Consider the following 26,280-nt stretch of genomic DNA (forward strand, 5'->3'; position numbering starts at 1 on the left):
TGGTATTTCTGGAGATACTGGGGATTGAACCTGGAATGTTTTGCATTCAAAGCAGATGCTCAACCACTGAGCTTTGGTCCTTCCCCAAAGCAATGTGTGACATTTCCACCAGTGACAGACCACAAGGACTACATGCTCTGATGCACTCAGCCGAAAGTGACACCCCACATTTGATACAGAGAGTTTTGAAGATTGATTTTCAGCTGAAACCAGAACTTTTCCTGCTGGGATTTATGGATATACAGTTAGAAAAGGACTATGGAACTTTGTTACGATATATGATTATGGCTGCGAGACTTTTACTGTATACGCAACAAAGATGGAAGGGCACATGGCTAGTAAAACGAACCGACTTAGCCAAGATGGTGAAATCAACACGTTTAATCAGAGAAAAGTCACTGTTAACATTTGTTAAAAGATTTGAAACCTCTCATAGACTTTTTGCGTGAAAAAGAAAATGAAATAACGACATCTGGATTTGAGGATTGAAGATAATGTTTGTTTATAGAAAGGGGCTTTGTGGTGTGTTGTATTGATTGGACGAAGTGAATATTGTTTTTATATAGCAGACAAATGAAGAATTAGAAGTTCTTTACTTTCTGAATTTATTTTTCTATCTTTCCCTTTAAACCTATTGTCTATTCTTCTTTTTATTTCTTTTTCCTACTCTAATGCCCCCCTTATGTTTTTATGGTATCTATATAAAAGTCTTGGTTTGATTTAAAAAAGGGGAAAGATAATAGGTTTTGTATTTTTCTCTATAAACCTTAATTTAAAAAATTAACAAAAGTGACACCCCACCAATAAAGTGGACATGATTGATGGCACATTCCACTGGGACATATATTCAACATGCCCTCCTCAGTGGGAATATGATGCCTCCCCTCCATCTTTCTCATCTCCTGCCCAAGGAAAGCTTTGGGGTCCTTGGGAGCAAGGGGATGGGAAGAAGGCAGCAGTGGAGATGAAAGTAGGCACTTCAAAATGCCTGCGGATGTTTTGTCTTCACTTGGGACAGGCGTGAAAATAAAAAACCCCAAGGCCCTTTCTGGGCCAATGAAAGGTAGCTTGTACACCCCCTAAAAACATTAGTGCAAAGTCATATCCATTTATGTTTCAGCTTTAAAAAGAAAAACTTTGAAGAAAGGGCTGAGCATTAGCAGAATGTCTCTCAAGATTGCACCACCCTGTAAGCAAGGCCACCTCTGAGCCCTCCATCAGCTTCACTTCAGCTTTCATTGATTTGCCTGGCTATTTTCTTCTCTCGTGGAAAATGTGTGTGCAAGTCACATCCTCTCACAAAATGTTGGGGGAGAGAAAGGAAAGGAAACAGCCAACTAGCTGGAGAGAATTCGCTTTCAAAAGGGCTGTGCGTGTCATAATCAACACGTATGCAAACTGTGCAAAAAAATAATAGCTGAGCTGTACAGCCATACATGTAGCATTCGACAAGCGTGCAGTATGTGAATACCATACCATAGCTGAGCTGTACAGATCAGCAAGTGTATACACCCTTTCACATAAAAACATGTACCTGTGCAGAGATAGCTTGTTGTACTGGTGTTCAGTATAACATGTGAACAAGCCTAGAGCTGCTAGGCTTGTTCACTTCTGCGAAGTGAACTTTTTCTGGGATGACAGAACTGTTCTTTAGCCTATGGCCCAGAATTTGTCAGGATTCCTGGCGCCAAGCCACAGAGCCTAGGGCTTGCTGATCAGAAGTTCAGCGGTTCGAATCCCCGCAATGGGGTGAGCTCCCATTGCTCGGTCCCTGCTCCTGCCAACCTAGCCATTCAAAAGCACATCAAAGTGCAAGCAGATAAATAGGTACCACTCTGGCGGGAAGGTAAGCGGCGTTTCCGTGTGCTGCTCTGGTTCGCCAGAAGCGGCTTAGTCATGCTGGCCACATGACTTGGAAGCTATATGCCAGCTCCCTCGGCCAATAAAGCGAGATGAGCGCCACAACCCCAGAGTCGTTCATGACTGGACCTAATGGTCAGGGGTCCCTTTACCTTTACCTTTAAGAGCAACGGTAAACAAAGAGCCCAGTTATGTGGAACTACTTACTGCAGAGCTACCCACAATGCTTTCTACAAACTAAAGCTCAGATTCCTAACTAAAGCCAATTACTAGGGGTCAGTCTGAACCAACACTACATCTGAAATATAATAATAATAATAATAATAATAATAATAATAATAATAATAATAATAATAATAATAATTGTATACTGCCTATGATCCCTAGATCTCAGGGTGGTTCACAACATAAAAATATGATATAAAAACACAAAGTACACGATAGAAACAAGAACCAAAAACACAAACCAATACCCCCACCCTATCCCACAAGAATAATAAATGTCTGAACTACTGTCCAGGCTATCCAGACTCTAGGAGGTCCCAGTCTCTAAAAAGGGAACAGGAGCAATTTCCTTGCAGTGGGATGCAAATTCCCCTATATTATGGATAGGGCTTGCCAAGACATTTTGATGCTAATGGTGCCACCTCTCCTAAAGTCAAGGTGCAGAGTCAAGGCCAGGCCAGCTATTCTGGCACCAAAGGCAGAAAAACTCACAAGTGACTCCCCACTTTCTTGGCAGTAAATCTACAACTTTGCAATCATGCTGTCTCCAGTTTGACTTTATCCACATTCTTTCTCCCAATATATACCCTGAAACAAACCGTAAAAAGGATAGGGGTCGGGTCTGGTGATGCAGCTGCTGCCAGAACAACAACTGTTTGCTGTCCTTTCACAGCTTTGAAAAATCAGTTCCCTGAGTCACATTTCTCTGAATTTTGTGCGCAGTTCACCAGCATGAATAGAAGTGCATATATTAGAGGGGAATGTGCATAAAAGTGTATTTGCGAAAATAACAAACAAAAGTGCACTATTTTAGGGGAAATTTCTTGCAAAAATGTGTACATTAGTCAAAAATGCATGGGAAATGTGTTTCTCGGGGGAAATTCACACTAAAATGTGAATGAATCTTCATGAAGATTTTTTTTTTAAATTGTAGATTGCTGCAAAATGTAGAGAATTGAATTTAAGATGGGGAAAAAGAGAGACTGAGAGGACATCCTTAGCTCTGAAGGTCCGATAGGGACAGATTTGGCCACTGGGCCTGAGACTCCCACTCCTAATCTACCTACATGATGAACATCTGAACAGAGTTATAATTTGGCTCCAGTAATTTGGCTGTCCCCGTTCACTGGCTCAACATCGAAATATGTGATGACTGACCTCTAGTCTTCCATGAAACCATTGGATTGCTTCCTCCTCAGTTGGAGTCCTAATTTGCTGCCCTAATTTGTTCATTATTAATAAATCTTAAAACTTTTGAATGTAATTCCCTTCTGTAGCTATTTCAACAGCACAAAAACGAAAATCCATCACTAATCAAGCAGCATACAGCATATCCTAGACTTTTAAAAGACCCTTTGTGGTGTTAAATTCAAAGCGTAAAATCTGAATATCACCAAGCAAAATATATTTGTCCGCCAAAACTCCTACTGACTGCGGAACGCCTGTTTGTACTCAAACCTCTCCCCACCCCCGTAAGTTTCCTCTTATGTCAGTTGCAGGTATAATTGCTTCCCACAAGTCTAGAGTGCAAAAATCAAACCGGCTCTGGAGGAAAGTCCATCTCTCTTCTGGCAACACAGCAAAAATGCTGAGTTAGACGCTTGCCAACAAATACCACTAATTAAACTGTTAAATGCTGGAGTTTTTAGACCGCAATATACTACATTACTCAAGTAATTTGATGGAGAAATGGCAGTTTATGTTATCAACCTGAAACTGACCATGGACTCACGCAATGAATCTGGTTAGAGGTTTGTGTTTGGAGGGGAGGGGAAAGGACGAGATCACTTGGAACAGGAAACATTAAGGTACATCAGAGCAGGCAGTTGCAGAGAGCACAATATGATGGTCGGGATGAAAGAGAAATTCAATTTGCTTTGTTTTTAAAGGTGATCCTAGCTAATTTGGACTTTCCAAAATGATGTGCAGAGCAAAACACAGCCATCCTTCGAAAGCCACGCTTCTTGAAACTGCAGTGCAGTTTTCCAGCCAGGTAATGTGCGCAGAAAAATGCATGACGTGGTGAAAAGCAGGCTAAAAAAGCCTGTATTTGTAAAAATAACATTAAAATATTATTTATATTACAGAAAATTGCTTTGCAAAAGTGTGCTTTTTAGGCAAAATTGCTTACAGATGTGTATATTTGCAGAAATTTGCTGATGAATTTTCATGAGAGCTCTTTTTATAAAAAAAGGGGGAATTATATGGAAATGTGGAGAACTGAAATTAAGATTGGGGAAAAGAAAAACAGAGAGAAACACCTTCACCCATCCCCTAACTGATGATCTGGGGTGGTGGCAGGAATTTGGTCCAGAGAGGGAAGTATAGACTGAATTGCGTGAGAATGGGTTTAAGAGATAGTTAGTTCTGATAACTCTGATCCAAAACTTGTGTTTACTGCCAGCTTGTTTGCATTGTTCCTCAAAACACTGCCTGTTGATAGCTCTGTGTAATTCTCAGAGAAACCCACCTTCACATGATTTTTTTCAGTGCCTACTGCAACACCCACCCAGTACGGTTAGCAACTGTAAGGCTGGTGTCTTACAAAGCTGCATTTGTAAATGGCATTTCCATGCGCTCTGGTTTCCATCACCGTGTCCCGTTGCGCCAGTAGCAGTTTAGTCATGCTGGCCACACGACCCGGAAAGCTGTTTGCAAACAAACACCGGCTCCCTTGGCCTGAAAGCGAGATGAGCGCAGCAACCCCATAGTCGCCTTTGACTGGACTTAATCGTCCAGGGGTCCTTTGACTTTTTACCTATTTGGGACTGCAAAAATCCCAGGTCACACCTTTCACAACTCCTCCACTTTCGATAAAGGTAAAGGTAAAGGATTTGAACTCCCAACCTTCTGATCAGCAAGCCCAACAGGCTCAGTGGTTTAGACCACAGCACCACCCGCATCCCTTCCACTTTCGGAGGACAGCTGAGAGGGCTTGTGCAAGAGAAAGTATGATGCAAACCAGCCTTAAGTGATATTTAAAAGCTGTCCTTCCTAGGCACACAAACTCTGGGGAGGAAGCCCCATTGAGCTTAGTGGGACTGGCGTCTGAATAAACATGTCTGGGATTTTACAGTAAGAGTTTTGGAGGTTTTCACAATTCACATTATAAAGGAAAACATAAAAAACTGCAAACACTTACATTCCCCCCCCCCCCTGTTCTTTAAATCAGAGTTGGCAGGTCCAAAAACACTGAGAACCTGGACCATCCATCCTCTCTCCTTTTTTTAAAGGGAGTAATAAAGACAGACAACATGTGCTCACCATACACAAAAAAACTGGCAGCATCAAATGTGTATGGGTAGCAGCTACCGCTCTCTGTTTACTGTCTTGCTATAGGGAAGGGACCATGGTACTGGGGTTGAACACATGCCTGGGATGCAGAAATGCCCCAGGATTCAATCCCTGTTATCTTCAGCTAAAAGGGGATCTGAGATAGGAGGGCTGGGAAGGATCTCTGCATGAGACCTTGAAGCGCTCCTGCTGGAATGAAGCTGTAAATAGTTGGCGAGATGACGCGATGCAAGGATGGGGGAGGAATCTATTTCAAACAGGAATTTGGCTGTTCTGACCCGATCGAGCTATTCTTGCATCAGACCACTGCTTGTAGCAATTCCCTGGTGATGCAGCAATAAAACTGTTAGCACATTTGCTAAAGCTAAGCAGGGTCTGGTATGATTCCAAATTGGATGGGGGAGACTGTGCGTTGAGATCCCTGCATTGCAGGGGGTTGGACTAGATGACCCTTGGGATCCAACTCTACAATTATATATGATTCGATTTAAGTGTCCGCTTATGTCCCTACTGCTTGCTAAATGTCATTTTTGAAAAGTTCAACTAGCAATAATAAGAGTTATATATGGCCGGCTCCAGTGCTAAATTTACGTATCAGCTAAACAAGCTATAGCTTAGGGCCCCACTCTCTTGGGCCCCCCAAAAAAATTTAAAGGAAAGAAAAACCTGGATGTACATTTCCAAAATATAAGATAAAAAATAAAGAAAATAAAACCTACATACAGCAACAGTGTTTTGTGTTGTGTAGGCTCCTAGGATGTAAGTAATGGGCCCCACCTGCTATCCTGCTCCCTAAAATATCACTGGTTTGCTCATTTCTATATATAGGGTGCCTACATTAGGCATGGGACGCAGGTGGCGCTGTGGTCTAAACCACTGAACCTCTTGGGCTTGCCGATCAGAAGGTCGGCAGTTCGAATCCCTGCGATGGGGTGAGCTCCCGTTGCTCTGTCCCTGCTCCTGCCAACCTAGCAGTTCGAAAGCACGTCAAAGTGCAAGTAGATAAATAGGTACTGCTCTGGCAGGAAGGTAAATGGTGTTTCCATGCGCTGCTCTGGTTTGGTGTTCTGTTGTGCCAGAAGCGGCTTAGTCATGCTGGCCACATGGCCTGGAAAAACTGTCTGCGGACAAACACTGGCTCCCTCGGCCTGTAAAGCAAGATGAACACCACAGCCCCAGAGTCGTCTGCAACTGGACTTAACTGTCAGGGCTCCTTTACCTTTACCTTTTTACATTTGGCATAGACTGGTTGCATGGCAACATGTGCAAATGGCTTTAGATACCTATTAGGTCCATATATATTCAACACAAAAAAACAGCGGCAATTTGTTGTTGACAAAGGACAGCTGGGCATATAAAGGGCCCCATTACCTTCAGCAGCTTAAAGGTAAAGAGACCCCTGACCATTAGGTCCAGTCGTGGCCGACTCTGGGGTTGTGGCGCTCATCTCGCTTTACTGGCCGAGGGAGCTGGCGTACAGCTTCCGGGTCATGTGGCCAGCATGACTAAGCTGCTTCTGGCGAACCAGAGCAGCGCACGGAAACACTGTTTACCTTCCCGCTATAAAGCGGTACCTATTTATCTACTTGCACTTTGATGTGCTTTTGAACTGCTAGGTTGGCAGGAGCAGGGACCAAGCAACAGGAGCTCACCCCATCACGGGGATTCGAACCACCAACCTTCTGATCGGCAAGTCCTAGGCTCTGTGGTTTAACCCACAGCACCACCTAAATCCGGCCCTGGCCAGGTCCCATATAGTCCATGTATAAAAGAGTCAAGCCTATGCTGTATTTCTGCAGCACATTTAAGACCAAAAGGGTGATATCCAACTAAGTTCTACAATGCAGGGTGCATTGCTACAGCGGCCCTGATAGACAGTTGTCCAGCCTCTGCTTAAACACCTTGCATCCAAGGAGACTGGACCACCTCCCAAGGCAGTCTGCTCCCCTATCAAACATCTCTTAATATTAGGGAGTTTTCTGTCATGTTTGGCCAGGATATGCTACGCTGCCATTTCTAGTCCTCTTTCTCTGCAGCAACAACCCGCACCATCTTTTGCGTGGCAGCTCTCTCAGCGATAAAGTGAAGGTATATTTTATACCATTTAGCTCCACTTAGTTGTAGCTGCTGGAGTGTTTCAAGGAATGTTTGATAATCCTGATGCTAACGGACAAGGAAGCAGAAATTGCTGCGGTTTGCCTGCTCGTCTGCGGTCAAGAATGGAAATCAGTCAAGCAAATACTATTGGTATGCATTCACATCGCTGTTGTTTTTTCTAAGTCTGCAAAGGATATGTAATTAATGACTTTCTAAGAATTGTTTTGATATTTCTCTTAGATTGAAATGAACATACACAAACAGTTATGTAGGCTCACACATTTATGAAACAATACGTGAACTGAATCACAGCCATCCTTTGGAATTTGCACTTCTCTGAATTTCGCAGCGCAGTTCCCCAGCCAAGCAATATGCAGAAAACTCCATATATTAGAGTGTGCATACAAACGCCTATATTCATGAGAAGAACATGCTAAATGCATTATATTAGGTGGAAGTGATTTGCAAAAATGTGTATATTAGGAGGAACTTTCAGATTAATTTTCATAAGGGCTTTTTTAAGCAAAAAAATTACATTGGTGTGGAAATGCAAAGAGCAGGTTGGGAAAATGAGAAACTTAGAGAAACTTAAATATGCACGTCCCTAGGTACAAGCAGCTGTGCCTCAAATAAATCTCACAAGGGGGAATTCAACACACTACCCTTACATCTGCAATAGGAGCATTAAAATAATATTACTGACCCACCTTACAGGGCTGTTATAAGATTGCACACACAAGAGATTCTAGGTGAACATTTGAAAGCACTCACGCAAATATTACAACTTGCTACCTGCTACTATTTCCGTTGCAATACTTCCTGCTTAGGTTTTATACATTGATACGTTGGTCTGCCTCTTAAATCTTGAGCTACCGGATTGGATTGGTGGTATTAAAAATCCCTAAACGTTTTTGTTTTAAAACCAATGAAAAATGCATACACAAAATGCTGGTGGAGGTGTGTGGAATCCCCAAGCACAGATCTGCTATGCATTCTGATCTGGCCTTGCAGTTAGACCTTTTCCTTTCCTTTCTTTCTTTTAAAGGAAGCTTCTAAACATCACGTTTTATTCCCTGTGGGCAAGGATGGCTGAGGAATTCTTCTCCTGTTCAATGGATTGGTAACAGAAAAGGTCAATTGGAGCCTTGGTTTTCTGCAGTCTCCAGTCCCCCTAAGGAAGTGGTTTTAAAGTGGTGTCTGAGATATGCGCACATGCCATGCCATCCCTGGGAGGATTTTTAGTGAACTTGGCGCCAGCGCTGCCTCCTTAGGATGCTTGACGCTTAGGAAGAAAGGGAGTGGTAGGGGGTAAATGGGATCTGCAGGATGCTGTGCCGTGCTGTGCTTGGTGGGAGGGGGGCAGATTTAATCAGAGGGGAAACTTTCATGTTAGGCACTTCTCCTCTCACAACAGGAAATGTGTATCCAGCAGCAGCTGGGACCCTGTAGCCCTGATAGGTAGGAAGGCAGGGAGCCCAACAGTAGGTGGCGCCAGAGCAAATAACAGGTAGAGCCAATTGATTCTAGTCTTGTCAGTATCCTCCTCCTGGTTGAGTTCCACAAGGGCAATGCTGAGACTAAGAAGGAGGAAGCTGACAGGCAGGGCCACCCCCTGGGCTGGTTGTAAATAGGAAGTGAGACAGATGAGAAGCTGGCTGAAGGCAGGCTAAGGTTGTGGGGGAAGTTGACTCATTTGCCTTAATGGACCAGCCTTCACTGTAAAAGGTAAAGGGACCCCTAACCATTAGGTCCAGTTGGCAACAACTCTGGAGTTGCGGTGCTCATCTTGCTTTATTGGCCGAGGTAGCCAGCGTACAGCTTCCGGGTCATGTGGCCAGCATGACTAAGCCGCTTCTGGCAAACCAGAGCAGATCACGGAAACGCCATTTACCTTCCCGCCAGAGCGTTACCTATTTATCTACTTGCGCACTTTGACGTGCTCTTGAACTGCTAGGTTGGCAGGAGCAGGGACCGAGCAACAGAAGCTCACCCCGTCGTGGGGATTCGAACTGCCGACCTTCCGATCGGCAAGCCCTAGGCTCTGTGGTTTAACCCACAGTGCCACCCGCGTCCTCAGCCTTCGCTGTAGTTATCACTTTTATACTAAGCGAATGTAGAGTTTTGTAATGTGGTCAAAAGCCAGCAGATTAGTAAAGATACTGCAATGGGGAGATTCAGGAAAACCAAGAGATGGTACTTTCTAAGAACACGAGAAGAGTTCTGCTAGATTAGGTCAAAGGCCCATCTAATCCAGAAGCAAGACATTAATGAAACAGACTCTTCTGAACTGCAAATCCCCACAACTAGTATTCAGAGGCATACTGCCTCCGACAGTGGACAGCTCAAGTACGCAATGCACCATCACATGATTCAGTGGTGGTCACCTACTCAGCTGTCTTTAAAGGAGGGCTAGACAAATTCATGAGGCAGGGAGCTAGCAACAGCTAGAAGCCACAAGAACTGTGAACTACCTCCAATATCATAGGCCTCTGAATAACAGCTGGCAGGGAATGTGAGCCTTATCCTCTCTGACTATTGGCCACGGTAATGGCTGGGGCTGATGGGAGTTGTAGTTCAACAACAGCTGATCCAGTGTGCAGGTGGCAAACTTCCTGCCTTGAAGAAAGGCCTGCTGTTAGCCTCTGTTCATGCTCCAGTGCTTGCTCAGCCAAAGGAATTAAAAAACTTAAGTACTACTGTCCTTTAAATCTTAAAAATATATATCTTCCCATCAGTTATAGTCATAAAGTCCTCCTAACATACTTCGAATGCAAAGTTGCAAAATTCAGTTCTCGAGAAAGGAAGTGAAGGGGTGCGGGCAAGTAATCTTAGACTCTTGCCTTGATGGTTTTCTGTGTGTCCTCTTCACCCCTTTCTAGCTAGCAATGTTTATTACTTCAATCTGGTAATATACTGCATTTGGGGGGGGTCCTGTTGCTCGTTTTGCTGAGCAGCCCCCTGGACATCTGACCCGAAGTCCTGCCCTGACAACACCACTGAGAGAAGGATGAGGTCCTTATCAGGTATAGATGGTTGATAACCTTGCACTGAACCACAGAGCTCAATAGACACCATCAACCAGTACATCCATACAGAGAAAAGTAAGTGTTCGGGCTACAGGTACAACTGGAAGCAATGCAAAACTACAGCTGCTCATTGAACCAGGAAGCTGGTGGTCAACAAGGCAAGTCATGTTACACATCTGACAGCTTTCTAGTTCTCCTTAAATGTGAGACATTGAGATTCCTCCTTGGCTACCTGAGTCCCCAAGATCACATGGGGAAATATCAACGTGCTTGACGTGGGCAGTAAATGTAGTATAAACATAGACAATTGGAGAACAGCCTTTACCAAAGGTGTAATGGGCTTTAAAGATGCTCAAACTCAGGACAAAAGGGAGAAACATGCTAAGAGGAAGGCACGCTTGGCAAACCCTCACCATGATCAACTCCTGCCCGGAAACCTATGTCCCCACTATGGAAGGATGTGTGGATCCAAAATTGGCCTCCACAGTCACTTACAGACTCACTGTTAAAACTGTGTTCATGGAATGCAATATTACTTGGCTACGAGTGATCGCCTAAGAAGAAGACCCACTGGTACACAGCCACTAGGTTTTCATTAATTGGAATGAATAAAGAAACAGAAACAGAAGTTTGTATCCAACTAACTTTTACCCAGAGTAGATCCATTAGAATTAATGGATGTAAATTACACATGACTGTTAATCTAACATTCTCTGTCCACTAGTGTAAGAATTCTGCTTATGTAGTCTCTTGCACAATAATGTCCAGCCGCCACCAAACATTTTGCCAGTGAAACAAACACAAGTGACCTTAACTTAGTGCTACATTGGAAACAACCAGGTGGGTCAACTCTGAGTAGAACTAACATTGGACACAACCCTCATTAAGAGCATACAGTTCTTTTAAGTGTAGAATGTGGGCTGTCAGCCCACAGACTTGGGGAGAAGAGGCCATTGAGAAAAGCACAGCAATTTATAGAGAGAGATTGACATACCATTTTGGACTGTTTGACATGTGAAGATAGAGCAGCTTGCACTTCCAAATTTATCTTCCAGATCAGGAGCGTGCACATGTAGAACAATCAATAACTTTGCCACCTGTGAAGAAAAGATGGAATAAGACCTCTCTTTAATAATAATAATAATAATAATAATAATAATTGGAACCCCCAATAAGGCTACCATTGGGTTTGAATCCAATGGAGACAATTCCAAAAAATCATCATAAGAACACACAGCTAAAAGTTAAGCTCAAGGTGCTCTTGCCTTGATGTAAACCAGAGATTCATATGCAAGCTGCTATCTATACCGTCAACCTATTTGTCTATCTAGTGAAGATCTGTTGACTCTAAGTAGTGCTGACTCTCTACAGTCTTGGGCAGAGAGCGTTTCCTCATTGCTTGCTCCCTGAACATTTCTAACTGGAGATGGTGAGGACTGAACCTGGGACCTTTTGTGGAATTATAGGGACAGAACTATCTAAACTGTAAAGGAATTTATTCATATATGTGGCTACAGCAGCAAGAATTTGCCCAAAACTGGAAAGAAGAAGTCGTCCTGACAAAAGAAGAATGGATACAAAAACTTATGGAACAGGCAGAAATGGTGAAACTTACAGGAAAAATGAGAAATCAAGATAAACTTTTTATAAAAGAATGGAAATGGTTTGTTGAATATTTACAAACTGTAAACAGATAAGAACATTAGCAAGATTATTGTAATAAGCTGCAGTTTTATAAGAGTATACATCGAAAGCCAACAAATAAATGATTAAGTTAATTTGGAATATGCGGAAAATATAAAAAATAAAATTAAGGTACTGCAGAAAGAGGGGGAAGGAAGTCGAGTTTCAAAATGTTAAAATGATTGTAAAATTACTGAAATGTATAAAATTGAAAATCATAATTTTTATTTTTATTTTAAGAACCTGGGAACTTCTGAATACAATCCACATGCTCAACCCTTCCCTATCACTCTACAGCAACAAGAGCTCATAGGTACAATGGACATCTTTCAACAGAATTTTATGGCCATTGTGTGATCCAGGTTCTACAGGCAGGATCCAGGGAGCCCCATGAACGTGCAGAAGGTACATCTACTTGTGTTGGGAAGCACACAAAGGAGTTCCACCATTTTTTCTGAAGTCTTCCCACCCCTCAGAAACAGCTGTTCTAGAGCCATCCATGATAGGAAAGCTTCATCACTCAAGTAGAATTTGGCTCCTGATTCTCTGAATCTGTGTTCAAATTTCTTTTATTTCATTCCATCTATTTGGTTTTTTTTTAAAAAAAAAAAACCTGAACAACTTGTATATGCTGCTTGATTGTAATCAAACCTCAAAGCGGTTTACAAGAGAGAACAAAGCAATCAATTTATCGATAAAAAGGATTAAAAACGAGTATTTAAAACATTCAATGAATAATTTAAATCGGCAATAAGCTAAAACCAGATCAAAACACATGACAGCTTCTTTGCGTCTGGATAGGCTTCCCTAAGAAAAAACAGTTTTTAGCAGGTGCCAGAAAGAGTGCAGTGAAAGCACATCCCTGATATCAATAGGAAGGGAGTTCCAACATCTCAAAGCAACATTTAGTACACCTCAAAGCAATTTCAGACTAAATTATTTATTTATTTATTTATACCCTGCCCATCTGGCTGAGTTTCCCCAGGCACTCTGGGCGGCTCCCAATCAAGTGTTAAAAACAATACCGCGTTAAATATTAAAAACTTCCCTAAACAGGGCTGCCTTCAGATGTCTTTTAAAGATAGGATAACTGCTTATTTCCTTCACATCTGAAGGGAGGGCGTTCCACAGGGTGGGCGCCACTACCGAGAAGCCCCTCTGTCTGGTTCCCTGTAACCTCACTTCTCGCAATGAGGGAACCGCCAGAAGGCCCTCAGCGCTGGATCTCAGTGTCCAGGCTGAACGATGGGGGTGGAGACGCTTCTTCAGGTATTCAGAATAAATTCAACAATAAAAAGCAATGTCATATATTTGCCTGTGCCGTGTGCCCCTTACCCAGCCTGCCCCACTTCCCACCCACAACCACTGCAATTGAGGGCCCCCCTGCTTTCTCCAGCTGCTCTCCTCCCAGACACAACTTCCCTCTGTTTGGTGGTAAGGCGCTTTTGGTTGTCCTGGGCAAGAAAAAGCGACTGACAAATTTCAAATCCAAGACAGACACAGACTGGGATAAACATCTCCACTTAAAAACCTTGTTGGGAAAAAACTGAAGGTCTTCAGTAGAGGCCCCAAACAGAGCCAAGAATAGACAATCCTCTAGTGAGGGCCATGCCCTCTGTTGCTGTAAACGTGCTAATGCCCTGCACGTTTAAGGAATAGTTGTCCTAAAGCAGGGGTGGGGAATTAGTCCATGGGCCAATCTTAGCCCACCAGGCCATTTTCCCCAAGCTACACCCACCCACCCATCAGCTGTCATCACTGGTGGTGGAGCCAAGCAGCTCATTGCAATCACCTCCCAATCACCTGTGGGATGTGAAACACAAGAGCAGTCAAGTACAACATTCCTAGAGTGAACATGTTTACACATGGGGAGGGATGTTTGTCCAGCCAGCAGGTAAACTTCCTGTTTCCTTCTGGGCTGGGACAGACTTCCTTTGCATGTGACTAGAGGTGGGTGTGGCCTCACCTGTGCAGGTAATGACAAAAGCACAGGGCAGGGCAGCCATCTCTCTCTCTTTCACCACATGCATCGAAGAAACAACATCTACTGAGTGAAAGATGCCCTCTTGGCTCCCAGCCAAGAGAGAACAAAGGGACTGTCTTCTTAAGAGATAGATTCCAAGTGTATGTTACTTCATTAAGCTAAGTCTGCCTTCTGGGATCTGATTGTGAACAGAATGTGAGTAAACTCTTTTTATACTTTTGTAAAGGATTGTGTCGTCTCTTCTATTTTATGAGGGAATAAGGGGGAAATACCAGAACAGTTATTATAGAGGCTTTAGCGAGCCTGAGCTCACGCTGCCATTGCAAACTTAAAATAAAGGGGAATGTGTTACTCTGCTGAAATTGGGGAACTTGTTAACACAAGTTGGATAAGGATATAATCAGACAATATATCGTCTCCTGCATCCCTGAACATTCCCACAAAACCCAGGTAGCACAACCAATCACGAATTTTCAGTAGCCCTGGTCTATTTCACCCATTGACTGAGAAGCACGGCAACATCAGTGTAGACTCATGAAAGTTTAGCGTCAGGAGTCCGCATTATTGGGCATGGGCCAAAGCTTACACCCCAGCAGGGGACCTCTAGAGTCTGCCCACGGCAGCTGCTCACCTGCCTTCTTCAGATACATAGCAGCTGTTTAGAAGCTGGAACATTTTAGGCAATTTATACCTAAAATTTAAGAAGTTAAGTAAGAGAAGGGACTGGTTTCAGAAAGTTAAAAAAAACCAGTTTGTTTGTTTTTGTCCTATCGGCCTTAAATGTCATTACTGACTTGAACCAAGACTTTTAGCACATACCTATGCCTTGATTTAAGTGTGAGTCATTGCGTAATGAAACAGACGCACAAACACAACACTACCATGACTGGGGACTCCAGCAAGCTCAAGCTGGAAGAGCTGAGAGGAGGGGGCAAATATTAGATGGTTGATTATGGAATACAGTGGTACCTCGGGTTACAAACACCTCGGGTTACAAACACTTTGGGTTACAGACTCCGCTAACCCAGAAGTAGTACCTCGGGTTAACAACTTTACCTCAGGATGAGAAAAGCTAAAGTGGTACCTCAGGTTAAGAACAGTTTCAGGTTAAAAATGGACCTCCGGAACGAATTAAATTCGTAACCAGAGGTACCACTGTACACTTTGGGATAGATCAGGGTCTTTGGTGGGTACTTCAAAACACTTGTGGGGGCAACAGGTCCACCACACAATTTTGCATATGCTAATTTATAATTTCTTCCAGGAAATTAAGATGCTGAGTGACAGAGGTCTCATAGCACTGCAAACAGAAGCCCTATAAGCTAAGGAAAAAAAGGGGAAGAAGCACAAGGAGATACGGGGTTCGCCAGACTAGTTCCAGCACTGGCGACTTCAAGGATAGATTGCTGCAATGCTCTCCATGTGGGGCTTCCATTGCATTTGATCCAGAGGCTGCACAATGATGTAGAGCGGTTGTGGTTGTTGACAGGAGAGAGACCTTGTCATGTCATGTAACACCTGTGCTCTGAGATCTGCATTGGTTGCTGATTTGCCACCTAGTCAAGTTCAAGGTGTTACTATTTAGTCTATAAAACTCTTAACAACTTGGGATCAGTTTACCTGCAAGGTCACCTTTCCCCATATATGCCCACTCAACCAAGCACTGTGATCTGCAGAACTGCTACTGTTCTGCAGGTGCCATATAATATCTGTTCTGCATTTGAAGAAACCGATCTTTCTGTGTGACAGCACTGAAACATTGGAACTCCCGGCCTATTGACATCAGGCAACTGCCTTCCTTCTACTATTTTTGGTGCTTGCTTAAAACTTTGTTTTGTTCGGGCAAGTCCATTCAGACATGCAGATGTTAAAGGTAAACGTAAAGGGACCCCTGACCATTAGGTCCAGTTGTGACCGACTCTGGGGTTGCGGCGCTCATCTCGCTTTATTGGCCGAGGGAGCCGGCATACAGCTTCCGGGTCATGTGGCCAGCATGACTAAGCCGCTTCTGGCGAACCAGAGCAGCGCACAGAAACACCGTTTACCTTCCTGCCGGAGAGGTACCTATTTATCTACTTGCACTTTGACGTGCTTTGAACTGCTAGGTTGGCAGGAGCAGGGACCGAGCAACGGGAGCTCACCCCATTGTGGGGATTCGAACCGCTAACCTTCTGATCGGCAAGTCCTAGGCTCAGTGTTTTAGATCACAGCGCCACCCGTGTTACGTGTGTTTTCATCTTTTAAATGTCTTAATACCTTTTTTCAATCTATACTTTCTAATGTTTCATTTTATACCATTGTAAACTGTTTTGAGCTGTTTTGCTTTGTTGTTACAACCAAACAGTGTCTAAATTTAGTAAGATAAATATTAATTAAAGGACAATCCCCCTAACGCCAGATCACAAGAGGACATCAAGTATCTAATGAGTCCTGCAGGTCCCACATTTGTAACACAACTATCTCAAAACCCTAAGAAAAACATGCATTTATTACATGAGCGCCCATCCTCCTTTCCCCCCCTCGCCACTAAACTGATTAATTAAATTAATACAAAGACTGTCTTGTTGGGCACTCTCGTCTCTCTGCTTTTCTGCTCCTTTTTTTTTTTTTTTTAAGCCAGCCAGGCAAACAGGAAACAAAGGGTTTAATTCTGTCTGGTTTCATGAAGGGTGCTGTATGTCATGGCCAGGTGCTGGAACCCAGCCAGCTTCTTGGACCAGGAGCAACAAGGCTGTTAGACAGACCCCCTCAGCTCCACTCCCAAATTAAAAAATAAATATATCCAACCAGGCACACACACGCAATCAGCAAGAGAAGGCAGCCTGAGAACCAGCTCCAAATACCAGCACAGTAGGGAACTGGCAGAGCGAGCGCAGAGAAATATTAAGAGAGCATTTGAAGGCAAACAAGCAAACGGCAAAAAGCAAAATAACTCGAAAGGGAAGAATGTGGAGTCTGTGCCCTGCGCTAATCCAGGATCAGAATGGTATCTGCCATCCATTCAGTGACACATCACATCTGCTAAGCACGTTGAAAACGGCACCTCACTTTATTAAACAGTCAGGCTGTTGGCTCAAATTTGCCTCCAGGAGGGCCTAACCTGAAAGCCAATTTGACGACACTGAAATAACTCGCATTCACAACTGATCACCCTGCCCCTCCAAATGGAGAGTTAAAAATCGAGACAAGTGTCCCATTTTATTTGGGACCACCACATCTCTGCATCATCTATGGTAATTTGTAAAAAGGCGAGATGTAAAGCAGGGTGGGGAGGCTTTCTTAGAACTGATAAAAACTTAAGAAGGTTCTTTGAAATACAGTGGTACCTCGGAAGTCAAACAGAATCCATTCTGGAAGTCCGTTTGACTTCCAAAACGTTCGGAAACCAAGGCGCGGCTTCTGATTGGCTGCAGGAAGCCGCAGAAGTTGCGTCGAACATTCGGATTCCAAAGAACGTTCACAAACCAGAACACTCACTTCCAGGTTTGCGGCATTCGGGAGCCAAAATGCCTAAGTACCAAGGCGTTTGGGATCCAAGGTACGACTATAATTTCAAACAGTAGTTTTTTAAAAAAATGTTTGATGTTGTATTATGTTTTTATATGTTTTTTATGATGTTAGCTGCTCTGCTGGGGAGGGTGGGATACAAATAAATTATTATTATTATTATTATTATTATTATTATTATTATTATTATTACTACTACTACTACTACTACTATTACTATTATTATTAGTGTTGGAAGCTTCCCAGAGTGGCTGCAGCAACCCAGCAAGATGGGCAGGATATAAATAATCAAAATGTTGTTGCTGTTGTTGCTGCTGCTAATTCATAAACTTTTTGGCATGGCAACACACAACTCCGCATTCATTTGTCATGGTGTCAAATTGCATTATTGCCACAAGTGTCAGTGCAGCCTTATAATATGCCAACAAAACAAAAAGTTGTTAGTGGCATCCATCGTACCAGGATTCTTTTGGTTTTACTTATAAAAGCCCATGATCCACCTGCACAGGTTTTGTGATCCACTTGCAGGTTGCAAAACACTCACTGACCTAGGCAAGTCAGAAAGGGAGTATCTGTGGGTCCTACTTCGCAGACCTCTGTTTGAGGGACTCTCCTTCTTAAATATAAAGAGTCTTGAGGGAGAGCAAGAGAGGCACCAGCAGCGAGTATCTGGACAGCAGACCAGTGGCGTAGCGTGGGGGGTGCCAGGGGTGCCAGCCGCACCGGGCGCAACATTTGGGGGGGGGCGCGTTTGGCCAGCCCTCCTCGAGGAAGCAGGAACCCCACTGTCCTCGGACCTCCTCCGAAGGCTGGCGGTGGGGCGGAGAGACCTCCTCCCGCCGCCAGCCTTCGGAAGGCTGCTCCAAAGGCTGGCGGTGGGGCGGAGAGACCTTCTCCCCGCGCCAGCCTTCGGATGGCTGTCCTGAAGACTTGTGGTGGGAGCAGTGGCATAGCGTGGGGGTGCAGGGGGGCCTGCTGCACCTGGCGCAACATCTGGGGGGCGCGGAAGAGACTCGAGTGCTAAAATCCACGGGTTAGGGGGCGCAAATTACTTGCCTTGCCCCGGGTTAGGGGGCGTAAATTACTTGCCTTGCTGAGAACCCACGCTACACCACTGCAGCAGACTGAACACTAAAGTGTAGATACAGAGGAATTAATCAGTGAAAATGGGATACACAAATGCATTGCCTTAGGGTTCATTGGTTTGCAAAAATGTGTACAGGAAACTCCCCATGTACACGGGGGTTACTTTCCGAGGCACCGCGTGCAGATGTAAAATTGTGTATAATCGCAACACCCATTGAAAAAGCCTTCAAGCACCACGTTTCCCCCTCCCGCCCCAGTCCACCCCTTTTTGTGACGTTTCTGGGTTACTGCTGAGTTTGGCGCCATGTGCGCATGTGCAGTCGTGCACATATTAGTTGCGCCTAAATCAGTTTTATATTAGACAAAGGTACCTAAACATGGGGCTGCCCTCGGCGATGACTCCGAAACTGCATTTGACAGAAAATGAAGCGTTCAGATTACTGGCTGGCGTTCTGTTTAGTTCTTACAACCCTTGCATTAAGGAAGCTGCACTGGTTCTCAGTGAATTTCCAGGTCCAATTCAAGGTGTTTGTGTTGGTGTTCAAAGCCCTAAATGTCTCTGGCCCCAATATCTGAAAGGCTGTCTCCTTCCCTACAGACTCTGCCAGGTGCTAAGATCAACAGAAGGGGCCCTCTTGTAGTTCCTCTGCCCCCACAGGCTTACCTGGGGCAGGAAAGGGCCTTCTCTGTGGCACATCCTGAGTTGTCAGCTCAGAAGTGTGTCTGTCACCTTTATTATACAACTGAAGTTGCACCTCTTTACCCTGGCTTCTGACACTTGAAGGGCATATTTGTGGGACCCACAGTTGTGTGTTCAGACCCATGGACCTCCCTCCTAAATAAAGATACATTTGACTCAAATTTTAGTTTTGGTTTTTGGCAGAATTTAGGCCACAACTTTATTGATTGCAGAAAGGTGAGTGGTTGCATAGGCTCTGGTTCAACTAGCTCCCTGCACCCTTGCAGGTATCGCTGACCCAGAGCTCTATCATAGGTCAGCCAGGGTGAACACCTGAGGCAGGTGAAAAGCCTGGGAGCAGACTCTATTCACTCCCCAGATGTTCCCCTGGACTCAGGCATGGGCACAACCCCTTTTCAGGGGTTGGCCAAACCAAGTTGAGTCCCTGGATTCCTTTAACGGAATACCCTTCACACAGGGATGGCGAGACCGTTCTCCCATCCCTATCACATGAACCAGAGCCTATCTGCAACCTTACAAGCTGTGATTAATTGCTACTGGGCAGGCGAAACCCAAACGGCAACAGCCAATCAGCCAAGTGGGGAAATTCCTGCCATGCCCCTGTCCCAATGACAGATAACACATGACGGCATAGCAAGGTCAAGCGCAAAAGGCCCTAAAATTAGGGAGAGGTGGGCGGGTGTTCCGATGCCCAAGCCGAAAGAGGAAGCTCTGGGTCACGTGCATGGGTATATATAGGCCCCTCAATCCGTTTAGACTGCAACCCCATTGGCCAGATTGAAACCCAGCATTGAGGGACCTACCAATCGGATGTTGTGGCTACCCAATGCACCCACCCACAACCAAGAGGTCAGTCTCCAGATCCCACCGCAACACGTGCCCTCTTTTAGAGAGGACACAATTTGAAAGACGTTTTAAATTGTTTTTAATATGGTCTTTCACTGTTGCAACCTGCCCTGAGATCTTCGGGTGAAGGGCATGTAATTAATAATCAAAATAATGTGTACATGAGGAGAAATGCTCGCTAAAAATGCTAATGAATGCTCATGGGGAGTTTATAAATAAATCAATAAATGAATCACGAAGCAATGTGGAAGTGTGGAGAACTGAACACAGGACTGGGGAAAACGAGGTGCTGAGGGAAACCAAAACTGAAAGACTGGCCCATCCCTTGTCTAGGTACATAAACACAGAAGACAATGAAGTCCTTATAAGTTATATATTTTCATGACCTAAAAGGTCTCCTCTGCTCTTGTCACCACTACAGGTGGGAAACAGACGGCACGCAGACCTTAAGAAAAAGTGTTTGAGGGAGGGGGAAAGTCCTAGACCCACCCAAGGACATAAACACAATCAATGACTGCATTGTCAAGCCTGGCGCAGCAACCGACTCTTACCGCCACACAGTTCTCCAGGCAGAAGTCAGAAAGCGCAAATTTAGGCTGTGATTTGATACAAATGGACAAAGTGGCAGGTACCTGCAGATAGCAGCAGGCATATCCTTGTATGTTTGTCAGTATGAAGAAGGAAAGCGAGGGAAGGGTACATTTATATCAGGAGAGAACGGCTTCCCATCATGTGGTAAGCACAGAGTGAGCTAGTCCCACTAAAGGATTTCGAAAGCTGTATCTTCTGATGGCGGTGGGGCACAGCCATTGACACTTGTGAAGTGCAAACCTTTTCCTTTCACAAGGTTGCTTATGAAAGGGCCAAACTAGATGGGATGCTAAACACACGAAGTTGTACCCAATGTTGGTCCAGCTCAGAGTAGACCCACTGAAATCGGTGGACATAACTTAGATGTTTTATTTTTCAACAGGTCTCCTCTGAGTAGAATTTGGTTGCATATAAGCAATTGGATCATATCCACCTAGCTTCTACTCAAAGCAGACCACTGAAATTAAAGGACATAAGTTAGGGCCAAGATTATCCAAACCACCTGCCATGTATTCAGTTCAACTCTGTTCAGTTTATACATTGCTTCATACAGCCAGAAGGAATCCACAAAGTGATTTACAGCAACAGCAACATACACACACAATAAATATCCCTTAAAACCAAACAAATATACGGAAATGCTGTGGCAACCAGGGGTGCCAACTTGAATAAAATATTGGGGGGGGGCAGGTAAGCCCTGCCTCGCATAATCGATCACATGATGTAGCCCACACACACAATTTGAATGGGAATGCCCATCAACTTTGTGGAGACCCAGCCACCTCCAATCTTTTATTATGGGTGCTGAAGCCCCCGCAGCCCCTAGGAGTTGGCTCCTATGGTAGCAACAAATATTCACCCAACGCAAAATAACCATCCCACCCACATGAAAAAATATCAACCAAAAGCCAGGCCATTATAAAGCTGCCCTAATGCCCAAGTGAGTGTGTGGGGTCAGGATGACAAAATTGGGGCTAGGCGAGCCTCTCCTTGGAGATGATTTTTTAATAGGGGCTAACTCAGAAAAAAATGGGAGGTGGGTGGCGCTGTGGTCTAAACCACTAAGCCTAGGACTTGCCAATCAGAAGGTCGGCGGTTTGAATCCCCGTGATGGGGTGAGCTCCCGTTGTTCGGTCCCAGCTCCTGCCCACTTAGCAGTTCAAAAGCACGTCAAGTGCAAGTAGATAAATAGGTACCGCTCCGGTGGGAAGGTAAATGGCGTTTCTGTGCGCTGCTCTAGTTCGCCAGAAGCTGCTTAGTCATGCTGGCCACATGACCCGGAAGCTGTCTGCTGACAAACACTGGCTCCCTCAGCCTACAGAGCAAGATGAGCGCACAACCCCAGAGCCGTCCACAACTGGACCTAACAGTCAGAGGTACCTTTACCTTTAACTCAGAAAAGACCCATTCTCTTCTTTCTACCCTCCAAACATCTATTGAATTGGAAAACACAGTACAGTGGTACCTCGGGTTAAGAACTTAATTCGTTCTGGAGGTCCTTTCTTAACCTGAAGTACCACTTTAGCTAATGGGGCCTCCCACCACCACTGCACGATTTCTGTTCTCATCCTGAAGCAAAGTTCTTAACCCAAGGTACTATGTCTGGGTTAGCAGAGTCTGTAACCTGAAGCATATGTAACCCTGGGTACCACTGTATAGGGCCTCAGATATTGGTCCCAGTGCTTATATAGGGAACGGTGTCGAGGTCCTGAGCCATGCAAGGTGTTACAGGTCAAAACCAGCCTTTTGAATTGTGTCTGGGATTTTTTAGGGCTTTTGGAACACCTCTGCCACACTTAAAATGTGACCACGCTGAGAGATTGCTGGTGTAGCTGGATTCAAGCATGCAAGAACAATGAAGAAGAAAAAATGTAAGGGGGGATGGAAATCCCACATAAAATCGCTCAGCAAAAGACAAGAGCAGATAGCCTCCTGCATTACAGGCGCAACGTCTCAGCAACTCACATAAGGAGCTGACTTTGTTTTCACTTCTAAAAATAAAGAGGTTGGCAACTCACAAGAAGATCAAACTGGGACAGTCTTTCTTCTCGCTAACTCGAAGTGCCGAACAGCTCCCCTCCCCTACCGAGACAGCTTCCCAACAGAATCTCAGCAATTGACTTAAGCCTAAAATGAAAAGGCCCCCCAACTGCAAGAGGCAGCATGTGTACAGTATTCATCTCTGTTCTATTTGCGGTAATAGGCCTGCCCTCCAAAGAGAGAAGGGGGGGGGGAGAGAGAGAGAGAGAGAGAGAGTGAGTCGGAGGCTGCTTCGTGCCAAATTTTGCAACAATACGACCGGCTCTGCGAATGGGGAACTCCCACTTGAGCTGAGCCTTCCAAACTCGCGGCACGCAGGGACCTCAACTTGACAAGTGAAGATCATAGACCAGAGATTATGCACTAAGCCCCTCTAAGGGTACAATTAATTCTGAGTGAAAAGGCTTCTGTAATTCACACAGAGATAACAGCAGATTTCCCCAGTAATATCAGCCTGGAAAATTCGGTCTCTGTATAACAAAATCCAAACATAAATTGTTGCAGGAAAACAATAAGATGACCTACCTTGAGATCACCTTGGCTCCCTTCCAGGTGTTCTACCAGCAATGCTACTAAGCCAGATTGTTCACTTAACTACCCCCTAGTGAAATAGGTTTATTTGGTGCTTTTAGCATACATATTCCCATAGGAGTCTCCATCCCAGCAGTTTTGAGATGTTTGGCTTCGGGGCGGGGGGTGGATGTGAGGAGGGGTGAAGAGAGAAAAGGTAAATCGGTGCTTTGACTGCTTCCCTGTCTAGAAAGAGATATTTGAAGCTATCAACACTGGAGGATGGAGAGGAATTATTCAGCATGATACAAAGCTGTGTGCACCATCTGGGAGGCAGAAAAGAAGAGGATGGAGTTCGCATCACAAAATACAGTATTTGGTAGCAAGGAGCTTTTCTGAATGGTCTATTATTAGATAGTGGGATTTCCACCCAAGGGAAATGGGGGGAACCCTATTGCTAAAGAAATAGAAAGCCAAGGTCCGCTTACTGAGTTACTTCACAATAATAAAAAGCTTCAATAGATGATATCCATTGTTTTCCGGTCCAGCTGGGTGCCAGCTCCAGTGCCTTCCACAAAATGGGCCATGTGAGCTTCTAAGGTCTTGCAGTCCCATCTTTTCCTTGGACCCAAGTGAGGGAGGGGACCCATGCAAGTATTCTAGCATCACAATTCCACTGATTCCAATTATTGCTATACTCAATTTGCATAGCTGATTCCTGATCTCGTTAGCCGCACAGAAATGGCTGGTTCTGGCATAAGATTTCACATACAGGGGATCATACCCGGGACTCCTAGAATGTACGCCAGGATGTTATTGTCTTTGGAATGGTCATCCATGGACTTTCCTCAAAAACAATCCCGTGAATCGATTGTTCCATTGTTGATTTTAACACAGAATCAACACACAGGGTTGGGTTACATCTATTTGCTCTGCTCACAAATTTATCAAAGGCCTTTCTAGTACAAGATGCTCAAGGAACGGACAAATATTCCAACGACAATGAACAATCAAGTATCTTTAAAAGGCTGTATGGTGAAACACTCAGACATTACGTAATCACATGTCTACATTTATATGGGGTGTGTGGGTTGTTAGGGGAGAGGTAGTGCAACTGATGAGGGAATGTTGTGCTCCTTCTGGGGTAGTTTTCCACCTTTAGTCCCCACTCTGCACTCAGCTCTGACCTTGGGCTCCTAAATGCTGTCAGCACACGAGAGCCTCCACACCCTGGGAAACAGCTGTGACTGGCCGGCTAAACCAGGTGAGGGTAGCTGATGGGTCTGAAACTCTCAGTGAGTTTGGAACTTCCCCTGCATGCAAAGACAAGCTCTGGCAGAATGAGTGGACAAGACCAATAGTGTGTCCAACGGTCAAGAACGTGGTTTCTGCATGTGCTGTAGAGGGAAGTGGGGGCCGATGGGGCTCGTCAACTTGGGAAGGTGGCCCATCTAGGAGAAGGAAAACTCTGCTCTTAAACCAGGGGTCAGCAAACTTTTTCAGCAGGGGGCCGGTCCACTGTTGGTCAGATCTTGTGGGGGGCCGGACTATAGGGGGGGGGGAATGAACAAATTCCTATGCCCCACAAATAACCCAAAGATGCATTTTAAATAAAAGGACACATTCTACTCATGTAGACATGCTGATTCCCAGCCCGTCTGTGGGCTGGATTTACAAGGCGATTGAGCCAGATCCGGCCCCCGGGCCTTAGTTTGCCTACCCATGTCTTAAACCTCTTCTGCCTTGAGGAATATCTTCAGAAGAAGAAAGGGCTAAGGAGTAAATCCTACACGAATCCAGAGAGGGGTTCCTAAAATAGGATGTTGTCTTGCACCATCTTGCATCTTTGGACTAGTAGGGTAAACAAACAAACCCCTGTGTTGCAAAATGTGACTCAGCAATATCGAAAGCAACACGATGGCCAGAAACAATTACAGTATAGAAAACTTGATGGAATAAAGCAAAACATCAGAACTATCAAACTGAAGTCTCTGAAAGTCCTTGAAGAAGTTGTGATGCCAGACTTTACCCGGTGGAGATCAAGCTTTTTAAAGCCTTGTATAATTCTTTGGACCAGAACAGTGGGGGGGGGGGTCTTGTCATCTGGACAGCCCAGGACCTCCACACACACTGCCCAGATTTGTGCCTCAGGGAGGTCACTTCACATGCTGCTAAGGCAGTGGTTTGACTTCACCCCCAGAGGCACACTCCATTGTCTCTCGAAACAGATGGATGCAACCAGCAGCAACAACCCCCTTTTTATTTAGCAATTATACCCAAACCTACAACCTGGAGGACAAGGAAAGGTAGTGTGATAAAGATACCACAGTAGTGGACTTGGATCTGGGGTCAAAAATAGGCTTCTCTGTGAAGCTAACCAGGGAGCCTTAGGCAAATCGTGATTTACCAGCCTAACCTATCTCACAAGGTTGCTACAAGGGTAAGAGTGGAATACTAAAAGCTATTCTAAATTCTACAAAGGAAAAATGGGTTACAAAAGAGGATGAGTGATTTCATAAAGTCAAATCAAAAGCTGGTTTGTTTGGTTTTTTTAAAAAAAGTTGAGTGTGTATTTTAAATTGAAATCTGAAACACTGCTTTTCAAATATTTTAGATTTCTACATTAATGTGAAATTTTAAGAGACATTTTTTTAAGAAATAAGAAAAGGCCTTGTTTACCTAGTTCATGCAATCACAATAAGTATTAACTTATTGGAATCAAGTGTTTGTGCTTCTTTATTTTTACCAGTTATAGATCCAACAACATTCATCTTGGGAATGCTGTAAAAATATTCACATTTTAAAAGGGAAGAATATGAATTCAAATTCAT

General features: G+C 44.4%; 1 protein-coding gene across 5 annotated transcripts in view; it reads right to left on the reverse strand.

Moving 5' to 3' along the window:
• Positions 1 to 26,280, reverse strand: part of PKNOX2 (PBX/knotted 1 homeobox 2) — a 416,847-nt gene that overhangs the window by 343,903 nt on the left and 46,664 nt on the right. For 3 of the 5 annotated variants that reach the window (XM_083480587.1, XM_083480583.1, XM_083480589.1), the window contains exon 2: positions 11,497 to 11,599. The gene's annotated coding sequence lies outside the window, so the exon portion shown is untranslated. Of the gene's footprint in view, positions 1 to 11,496; positions 11,600 to 18,224; positions 18,246 to 22,917; positions 23,088 to 26,280 lie in introns of those variants that run through there. The other 2 variants (XM_083480588.1, XM_083480584.1) reach the window with 2 other exon arrangements.

The sequence above is a fragment of the Podarcis liolepis genome (genome assembly GCF_965112155.1).
Source record: "Podarcis liolepis genome assembly, chromosome: 16".
In the NCBI taxonomy this organism is placed as follows: domain Eukaryota; kingdom Metazoa; phylum Chordata; class Lepidosauria; order Squamata; family Lacertidae; genus Podarcis; species Podarcis liolepis.